The sequence below is a fragment of the Lynx rufus genome, unplaced genomic scaffold, assembly GCF_022079265.1.
Source record: "Lynx rufus isolate CCGP_SWC_20201006 ecotype Redwood Valley unplaced genomic scaffold, mLynRuf1.p SCAF_8, whole genome shotgun sequence".
In the NCBI taxonomy this organism is placed as follows: Eukaryota; Metazoa; Chordata; class Mammalia; order Carnivora; family Felidae; genus Lynx; species Lynx rufus.
The window spans coordinates 133,216,107-133,226,021 of NW_025814896.1; the positions used below are offsets into that span (position 1 = coordinate 133,216,107).

Genomic DNA, 9,915 nt, shown 5'->3' on the forward strand with positions numbered 1-9,915 from the left:
TCCGTGCATCAGCGGTTATGGCCACAGAGCAGAGGACGCTTCCTGAGGCCTGGGCCGCCCAGCTGTGCCCCTGCTGGAGAAGGACGTCTCTCCCTCCTGGTGGCAAGGAGCCGTCTACACCCTGAGCTGGCCACGGGGCGTGGGCCGCCCGCTTCACAGGCTGGGCGGCCCAGCCTCACTCCGCGCTCCGGCCCTGTGGGATCTCTGTGATCGGTCCCTCCTCCCCCTCCACGCCCTCCGGGCCCCCCTGACTCACCAAGCTCCAGTGGGGTCCCCCTCTGTCCTGCCGTGCTGTCCTCAGGTGTGTGGAGACCCAGACCCCGGGAATTGGCTGTGGGGAAGGAAGTGTGTTCTTTGAAGTTGGAGGGAGGTTAGTAAGAAGGGATTAAGGGGAGGCGACTGGCCACCCCGCAGCGAACCTGGCCAGTGGATCTGTGTCTGAACCTAGTGACTCTGATCCTAGTGACAGGCCGGCCAGTGTCTGCGCGGGCTCAGCAGGAAGAACCGGGCGGCACAGCCCCGCCCTTCCATGATGCAGGTGGGGAGACTGAGGCCCGGAGCTGGAACCAGAACCCAGGGGGTTCTGGAACCCAGGGGGTTCCACCCCCCGGGGTCAGGCTGCCCAGCAGATCTGCCCCCGAGGTCCTGTGCCAAGAGTAAAGGAGAAGCCATACCCACACAGCTGAGAGACAGCAGAGCACAGCCCTGTGATCTCGAAAAATGGAGAAATCACTTACAGCAACGTTTTGCTTGCTAAGGGTCCACCTCTGAGATATCTGAGACTTCAGTTGGCTTACGGGTGCATAACCCCGGGGGAGGGCTCTTTCGTGAGAACCTGGCAGAGGGACGCTCTCCCCGCGCCCGGCCTCCCATGACCCGAGCCGCTGTGTTCTTTGTCCAGCTGGCACAAGGCACAGTTGGGTCCCTTGGGGTTTGCCCCAAGCCTGAAAGTCAGCCCAGGGCAAGAAGTACAAGCTTCCTCCTCCTGTCCCAGCCGCCCCACCTGGCCATGGCCTGGATACCATTACTTGAACGCTAATATAAGTGTGTTGTTTTAAGTTTATTTTGAGAGAGAGAGAGCGGAGGAGGAGGAGAGAGAGAGGGAGAGAGAATCCCAAGCAGGCTACAGGCTCAGCTCAGAGCCCAATGCGGGGCTCAAACTCATGAACCTTGAGATCCTGACCTGAGCCAAAACCAAGAATCAGACGCTTAACCGGCTGAGCTACCCAGGCGCCCCTGCTGGGTTGGGCGTTTTGGTTTGTTTTTTGTTTTTTGTTTTAATTTTTCTCCGGTCTCCCACCCGCTCTCTGTTTTTTTTTTTTTTTTTAACTGCATATAATATTCTGGGGACTCTCCCACAGCAATATACATTACCCAAAAGCAAAATTATTAATTCACTTGATTTAAGCCTAAATTTCTAGAGACGCTAAATTATCCATGGTGTCCGACACATGGTGAATCCCCATTGCTAGCTGAACATGTGCATAAAAATGCCACTTTGTCCCCGCATTTCACTACTTTCCGCCTCTCAGCCGTCTGGTCTCACGCCTCTGGCCTGGGCCAAGCAAGTCAGGCGGAAGAGATTTGGAGGCACTGGCCTGTAATGGAGAAGAGATCCTTCCAGGTGACAGTCCTATTTTCTAGTAGAGAGAGCAGGTGAGAGCCGGCTCTGCCCTGACACAGTGTAGACGCTGTTGGGAGTTTTATGTGCATTATTCCAGCAACCTACGTGATAAAGGCCTGACCGGGCAGAGGTGGCCTATTTTCCCCTATTTTCTCCACCTTCTTCCTTAGCAAAAAGACCCTGATTCTATCTGGACACATGGGTGCTGGAATAAAAACTACATTCTTCAGAATTCCTTGTTGCCGGGTGGGGCTGTGTGACAAATTCTGTCTGAAGGTCTATAAGCTAAAGCGTTGTGTGTAACTCCAAGAAGCGCCCTTTAAAGAGAGGCAGAGGACCCCACTGTGCTCCTTTTTTCTTTTTAATGTTTATTTGTTTCTGAGAGAGAGAGAGAGAGAGAGAGAGTGAGCAGGGGAGGGGCAGAGAGAGGGAGACACAGAATCCGAAGCAGGCTTCAGGCTCTGAGCCGTCAGCACAGAGCCCGACGTGGGGCTCGAACCCACGGACCGTGAGACCGTGACCTGAGCCGAAGCCGGACGCTTAACCGACGGAGCCACCCAGGCGCCCCTAAGCTGGAAATAAGACATGTGGCTGGAGCTTGGCAGCCATGTTGGGCCAGGAGGTGAGCACATCCTGCAAGGGTGGCGGAGATGGTAAGAAAGATAGGGACTATATCCCTACAGATTGTGACATCACTCAGTCAGCCCAGGACTGCTTACCTGTAGAACTTTACATGACAGAAAAAGAAATTTTTATCTTGTTAAAAAACCCAAAAGGCCATGGCAGGCCTTTTAGAGCCCTGGGCTCTTTCCATGGATAGCTCCCTACTATTAGGGAAGACTGTTAACATTTATTGAGTGCCCACCACTTGCCAGACGTATTATATACCTTCTTTAATTAAATTTAATGTAATTTAGCTTAATTTAATTTCCCCAACAACCCTGGAGTGTTAGTATTATTATCCCGTTCTACAGATGAAGAAACTAAGGCTCAAAGAGGCTGAGGGACTGGTTAAGTCACACAGCTAGTAAATGATAGGGTCTGACTACCCCGTTGCGTACCTCCCTGCCTCCCAAACTCGGGGTTCATTGGCCTGCGCCTTCGTCAAGAGGAATCCACCCGAGGAAGTGAAGTCACCGAAGGTGGCTTTGTCTTGTTTTCGGCCACCCTCACATTTGAGCTGAAGTTCCAGAAACCATACCATTCCCCAGGGGTGTGAAGGAAAACTGAAATCATGTTTTAATATCAGTAAATTATTTTCTTCACTTGCGGGGGGGAAAAAAAAATCCCGTCGTCAGCTATAATAAATCCAACTCAATTACCCTTATTATAGTGATTACTGTTCCTGCCACTCTAATTGGCTTCTCTCTGCGTTTTCATTAAGAACCTGCATCTTCAAAGGTTTATAGCTCAGACACATTTTGACTCGGAGCTGAAAGCCAGATGGGGAACCCAGGCGCCACGAGAGGGAAGAAAGCCCAGCCCCCACCCCTGGAGCCAGCCCTCTGGGCCTCGGACGGTGCCCTCACCTTTGCACGACTGGTCACTGCAGCCGTCTCGGCACGGACCTGAGTCGCGTTGGGATGGGTCCCTGGGCTTGTCGGGTGGCAGTGTGGCCACAGCCCGGCCAAGGCTGCGCTCCAGCTGGGATTCCGGAAGCTCATTTTGTTGGGACACCACTCCCCAGGGGACCCACCCGGGGCTGGGGGCGTAGGGTGGAAGGAGGTCAGGACGAGAAGTCAGACCTGGGTCATCGTCCTCCTTGCTGTCCTGTGGTGTTGGGCCAGGTGCTTGGCCTTTAGAACGCCTCATCTTCAAAGTGGATAATGGTTGACCTGAGGCTCAAATGAGATCGACCGTGGAAAGCACTTAGGGAAAAGTGCTGGGTGCGTGTGAATGTCTATGGTGGACCCTCAGAGCACCAGTCGCCTTCTCGCTTAGGTGGGGAGCTCGGACAGGCTGGTTTTCTGGACCGGGGAGGGGGAGACACACACTCAAGTCCTGCCCGCGCGTGTCAGGCCAGCGACACTGGCAGGGTGCCCCCTCGGGTGTACGGGCTCTCGGGTGGCCGAGGGACGACCGCGTGGCAGAGGGGAAGGGCGCTTTCCTTGGACGGCCCTGGGTTCCGATCCTGATGGCTCCACTGGCTCTCCAGGTGACTCCGGGCAAGTCCCCCGGTTTTCGCCGGTCTGAAATGCAGGTGATGACTGTGCGAGGTGCAGGCCAGCACAGGTTGGCCCTCCGCACAGCAGACCTACTGTTATTAGCAGTGGGTAAACTGGCAAGAGTCACAGAAACGGAGGAGCGGAGGGGACCTGGCTGGCAGTCTCATTGCGCAACGTTCCCCCGGCCCTGGTGACTGTTCCCGAGGGAAGAATAAACGCTATCCCGCTCGAGGGGAACAAGGCCCATCCAAGGGCGGCGTTTGGGGAGCTCACCTGGAGGCCCCTGCCTAGGGATCTCGACCGGGACCCCCAGTTCTCACCTCTGCCGGCCCCACCTGCCGCGTTCCCGCCGCTCACCCCCCAGCCAGCGTCACAGGGGTCATTATTGCTTTATTTCTTGCAGCAAGACAGAGCCAGCCTCGATTCGGGGGGCGCGCGGGGACAGGGGGCAGGGGGGTGGCCCCCGCAGAAGGCCCGGGTGAACGTCTGGGGAGGGCTCCTTCATGTGGCCAAGATGCGGGGTGACTGTGGGAGCAGGGAAGCCTGAACTCACTCTTGGTTCTCCCTTGGGCCCCATAACCCCTGCCCTGCTGTCCCTCCCCGTGACTGTGTCTCCCGCATGCTGAGGCCCGACCACGACAGACCGGGCTGCGGTACGCGGAGGGTGGGCCCAGGCTCAGCAGGTTGAATGCTGGCTTCACTCACTTGCGGGCGGGAGCAACTTCCTGGGCCTCTCCGGGCCTCAGTTTCCTCATCTGTAAAACGGTAACAAAACGAGGCCGTGCACCCGGGGGCCTGGCATGCGGCAGGTTCTCAACAAACACGGCAGCCTCCCAGGACCCGGTGACCACCCGCCCCTTTATCTAACAGGCCCGCGGGCCAGGCATCTGGGGCGAGGGGAGAGCCACAGCTCGCCGCCTTGCACCCCTCCCACCAGACCGGCTGCACCCACCCCTCCCACTCCAGTGCGTCCCCCGTCAAGGCTCTTGTCACCTGCACTGTCCGGCAAGCTCCTAATCAGTCTCTCTGCCTCCAGCTTCTCCCTTTCCCGTCCCTTCTATGGCCCACTGCCCCAGCCGCCCTCCGAAAATCTCTCCATTCAGAAGTCCTCAATGGTACTACTGTATGATTCCAAGTATGTGACATTCTGGAAAGTGCAGAACCACGGAAACAGAAAAAAGGTCAGTGGGTGCCAGGGGGTGGGGCGGGGCGGGACGAACGGAGCACAGAGGAGCTTTAGGGCAGTGAATACTCCGTAGGATGCTGTCGTGGTGGGTACGTGATACATACCCGGCTGCCAGATGCCTGGAAGGCACGACACCAAGAGTGGCTCTAAGCTTGACCTGTGCACTTGAGTTAATAATGCATCAACACTAGTTCATCAGTTGCAACAAACGTACGGTGCCAACGCCCTGCATTAATCAGAGGAGAAATCGGTGGGGCGGGGGGCGGCGGGAATTTGGGAACTCTACTCTTTGGGCCATGTTTTCGGTACGCTCAAGACCGCTCCAAAAAAAAAAAAGAAAAAAGACCACTCAGAAAAAAAATATATATTCTTTAAAAAAAAAAAAAAAAAAGAAACCTCCGTAGTTCTACACCCCTTAATTTCAACCCCTCGATTTGACATGGAGGCCCTCTGGGAATGGACTTCACCGCTACTCCAGGCTCCCACCACCCCATACAAACACCCCCTCAGTGTAGGGGTCTGTCTCCCCTGCGCCTTTGTTTCCACCCCCCCCTTCTGCCCACTCCCCCCGCGCTCCCCCTGCCGGCCCCTGTGGTCTCAAAGCCCCCTTCCCAGTTCCCCTGCAGCCTCTGCCCGGCCCCCACACCCCTTCCTCCCCGCCCCTCAGCCCCATTAGCTCACTCCCTCATCATTCATTTCTTCACCGACTCTTCGGTCAACAAACCTCAGTGGGGCACCCACGGGTGCCAGGCCACGTCTGCGGGCTGGGGACACAGCATAAACAAAACAGAAACATCCTTGCCTTGGTGGGTTCCATTCCAGGGGCCAGGCCCCCATGAAACACTGAGAAAGTGCCGCAGGGGAGAGACCGGGCAGAGCAGGGCAGGGGGCGGGTGCTGGGGACTGCCGGAGGGTGTGGCACTGAACAGACGGGTGAGGTGTGTGGGGGGGGGGGCGCCCCTGGCAGAGGGAGAGGCGTGGGGGCCCCAAGGCTGGCACGTCCCGGCCCCGCACCAACTCTCCCTGCCTCAAAACAAACGGAAGATGAGAAAACAGGCAACATGTTAACGATCCTGCCCCACCCACCCCCACGCATCCCTCCCTTTCCTCTCCCTTCCTAATTTCTAGAAGAGCCATCTACATTCTTGGTCGTCACCTCCCACCTCCCGACCCCCAACTCACCTCAGAACCTGTGCGCAAAGGTCCCTTCTAACTGGCAGGTCACGGCCGGTTAAGGAACAACCCCAAACCCTGCGGGGAATCGTGAATGTGTGAGATGGGGACCCTCCCCCCCCACCACCGAGGGGAAAGGATGCGGTCAGCAGAATGGGGGCGGGGGGGCTTGGGGGTTACAGGCCCGACCTCTGCCGGGCATTGTGGACCCAAATGGGAAATGGACAGGAGGTCCCTTCCCGCCACCTTCCAGGCCCCATCAGCAGAGCCCCACAGAGTGTGGACAAGACGGTTTGCAGGGTCCCCCTCCAGCATCACTGGAGCTGAGCGGAGCCGGGAGGGGCGGGGCTGGAGGGAGCCTAGAGACGACAGGTGCATCCCGGGCGCACCTGCTGGCACCTTTCACACCGACAGTGCTGATGGCCGACTTCTAAGAGCTGCCTGGGGCCGACAGCACCCTGAACACGCCCCCTCCCCCCACCCGACCATCTTACATCATCACCTGCTCCTCCCAGTCCGCCTCCTAAATTTCCGGGGGGGGGGATCCTTTCCTCCCCCTTTCTCACCTCCGGCTCCCCCTACCCAGGTCATTGCCACAGCGTAGTCTCTGTTCTGCCTCCACACCACCGCCCGGGGGGCCCAGTCACGTTGCAAAGCCATCAACGTGGACCCTTCTGGAAGGCCCCCTCAGCCCCAGTGCCCCGGCCCCACCGAGACAAAGCCCCTGCTCCTTCTCGGGGTGCGTGTGGCCGCCTGATGGGGCCCTGTGCGTCCCTCGGCCTCAGCTCTGGCCTTTCTCCAACAAGAGCACTTGCTCCTGGCTGCATCTCCGTCACGCTGTTCTTGCACGTGGGCCTTCGTTCCAGAAGCCCCTCGGTGCCCGGTCCGGCACCTCCTCCCCCCGCTCGGCTAAACGCCTACGCAGCGTTTAAGACTCGGACCCGGAGCGTCCCTCCAGCAGGGCCCGACCTCCCGCCTCCCTTCCCAGGTGCTCCAAGATGTGCCCTTTCACAGGAAGCAGAGTGGGGGGCAACCCTGATGGGGGCAGGTGTTCGTGGCTCTACACAGGAGGCGCCTGGGTGGGCCTCGTTCTTCTCCCCTCTGCTGAGCGCCCGCTGCCGGCCAGGCTTTGTGTGGTGCTGGGTTCAAACACTCGCTAGGAGACGGACACAGAGAACAACCCAAAGAGCGAGTCCCCCCTTCTCCAGCCCTTCCTTCTCTGGGCTCCCAGAGGGCGCTTTCCAAAGTCATTCGGACCAGGGACCTCCCCGCTCGAAGGAGCAATCCACTGCTCTCCGAGCCAGAGGCTCGGCGTTCAGGGCCCCTCATTATCTGGTTCTGCTCCTGTGTCCCAGCCTTGCCTCTGTGTGCCCATTGATGCGTGAGGCTGTTTCTCAAGCCAGGACTGCTCTGTCTCCCTCCCCCACCCACCGTGGGGGTCCTCGTGTGCCCTCAGGCCCCGAGGAAGGCGGCGGGGGGTGGGGGCGGGGGGGGGGTGGGCAGTAAAATGATGACCAGGATATGGCCCTGCTCTGGGGCCTCACAATCTAGGACCACAGCATTTCCCCTTATATTATCTTTTACTCAATGAACGAATGAGTGAGTTAATGAACGGGGTAAGCTGATGACTGAACTCAAAGACAGTGTCCCGGGAAGACAGGCAGGAAGACGTTAATGAGTCTGTAGGTCATGTACTGGGAGGTATTCCTGTCTGGGGGGGTGGATGGCATCCACCCATGAGATTTCTCCTGCAGGGAAGGTACGAATGCAGGTTGTAATGGATGGGATGTTGTGTCCCCCCACCCCCACCCCCCCCACCAAATTCATATGTGGGAGCCCTAGACCCCGATGTGACGGTATTAGGAGGTAGAACCTTTGGGAGTAATTAGGTTTAGAGAAGTCATGAGGGCGGGCCCCCCATGATGGGATTAGTGCCTTTAGGAGAAGAGGAAGACGGACCGTGGTTCTCGCTCCGCCATGTGAGGACAGCAAGAAGGCGGCCGGCCGTCGGCAAGCCAGGAAGAGGGCTCTCACTGCACCTGCTGGGACCTTGACTTTGGACTTGCCGCCATCGGCGCTGTGGGAAATAAACGTCTGCTGCCTAAGCCGTCCCGTCCGTGGCGTCTTGTTCTAACACGCCGAAAACACACGCGAAAGACCGAAATCACATCTGCGGTGCACCTGCGTGGCTAGTGGACAGAAGGCTCTGGGGGAGACAGCCCGCCTTGGGTGTGCCCCGTGCTTGCCGGTGCAGGCCTCGGCTCTGGGCCCTGGCCAGAAGTGACCGCGTGGGGCCTGCTGTCGAGAAGAGTCTCTGTGACCCGGGGACCAGAGACGTCACTGCGGCCACCACTCGGGCTCCCGGCTCTCCTCCCACACCCTCGCTGACCGATGCCCCCCCGGCCAGAGCAGCTCTGACCTCGAGCAAATCCTTCCCAAGGTTAACTCACATCTTCTTGGAGTCTGTCTGTTGAAGGACTTACATCTTTTTCATTTGGGAGGCAGAAAGGTACATGTCAGGGAATTTGGGGATTGTGGAGAGTTCCCCACGTAGCCAAGAATTCAGAGTTCGTCGCGGTTAACATCTTATGGTAGCTCTTTCCATTTTGTTCCCAGGATTTTCCTAAGGGCATTTGCCCCTAAAACGGTCCCATGTTGCCCATATAATTTTGTACGGCTTCATCTATTTGTTGGTTGTTTCTCTAACAGGCGGGTGTTTTCACATGTCATTAACTATCCCTCCGCTTGTGGATTTTGATTTTTCATTCATTCATCCAACAAACGTATGCTCAGAGTCCACCACATGCATTTCGGGCGCTGATAATGCAACAGGAAATAGAACAGATGCCCTTGAACGGGATGCCACCCGATGAGAAAGCTGGGTAGTAAATACGGCATTGGAAGGGAGACAAGTGTTCCGAAGGAGAAGTGCAAGGTGTTCTCTCGATGCAAACAGGAGGAACTGAGGTTAACACCGAGATCTGAAGCCTTTGTGGACGTATCTAAATCAAGCTGTGCTGGGAGGTAACATTTAAGGCAGAGTAGCATGTGCAAAGGTCCTGGGTCTGGGGAGTGTGTGAGACGTAAGGGAAACAAAAAGAAAAGCGTGGCCGGCACAGAAAAAGCCTGCACCCTCCTCCCCAGAATATCCCCGAAGGGATGGGTTTCTGCTCTTCTACACTCTCCTCCTACGACGCACCCACCCCAGGAAGCCCTGTCTGTCTACTCACCAGCCCCTCCTGGGACTGAAGACCAGAGATCTTTAGCCCACGTTGGGAAAATGGAAACAGGAAGACGTTGTTGGATATCCTCCCAGTGGGCTTCAGATTTAGGTCTCTGAGGAGTGGTCGAGCTGTAAATTCTGTACAAGACAGGCCAGGTCTTCTGTCTACCCGGAAGAGGAAGACAGCCCCGGATGCCTATCAGACTTCACCTTCAAAGTGTGGCAAACGCGCCCCCTTGGATCCTTGCCCGATCTGATGTTTATGTGAGGAGAGGAAATGCTTGGGTGTAACTTGCCAGAGGGATTGTGAAGTAGGAGGCAGCTCCCCGGGTTCCAGTGTCACTGTCTACACTTCCTTCTGGCACCAAAAGGGCAACCCCTGATGGGTTTCGTCACCCAGAGGGCCTGGCTTGGAAATCGCATGCTTTCTCCACATTAGCCACATCTGGACTCCCCTGACCCGCCTTTAACTGCATCCAAGCGGAAATTTTTTTTCAAGGACAGTCATCTCTCCCAGACGTTTTGGGGATTTAAAAAACAACAG

At 57.1% G+C, this 9,915-nt stretch overlaps 2 long non-coding RNA genes across 4 annotated transcripts; both read right to left on the bottom strand.

Moving 5' to 3' along the window:
• Positions 1–253: 253 nt before the first annotated feature.
• LOC124503679 (uncharacterized) lies at positions 254–5,460 on the bottom strand. Of its 3 annotated transcripts, none has more exons than XR_006960238.1 (6): positions 5,080–5,460; positions 4,783–4,936; positions 4,434–4,544; positions 4,110–4,314; positions 3,154–3,813; positions 254–331 (listed from the first exon to the last, which is right to left on the bottom strand). It is a non-coding gene; the product is annotated as an uncharacterized LOC124503679 (long non-coding RNA). The 3 variants fall into 3 exon arrangements; XR_006960239.1 differs by lacking the exon at positions 254–331 and adding an exon at positions 2,162–2,257 and having other exon boundaries at positions 4,495–4,544; XR_006960237.1 differs by lacking the exon at positions 254–331 and adding an exon at positions 2,162–2,257.
• Positions 5,461–6,129: 669 nt separating this feature from the next.
• On the bottom strand, positions 6,130–9,518 carry LOC124504132 (uncharacterized). Its single transcript, XR_006960312.1, has 3 exons — positions 8,599–9,518; positions 8,108–8,225; positions 6,130–6,226 (listed from the first exon to the last, which is right to left on the bottom strand). It is a non-coding gene; the product is annotated as an uncharacterized LOC124504132 (long non-coding RNA).
• Between the last annotated feature and the right edge of the window lie 397 nt (positions 9,519–9,915).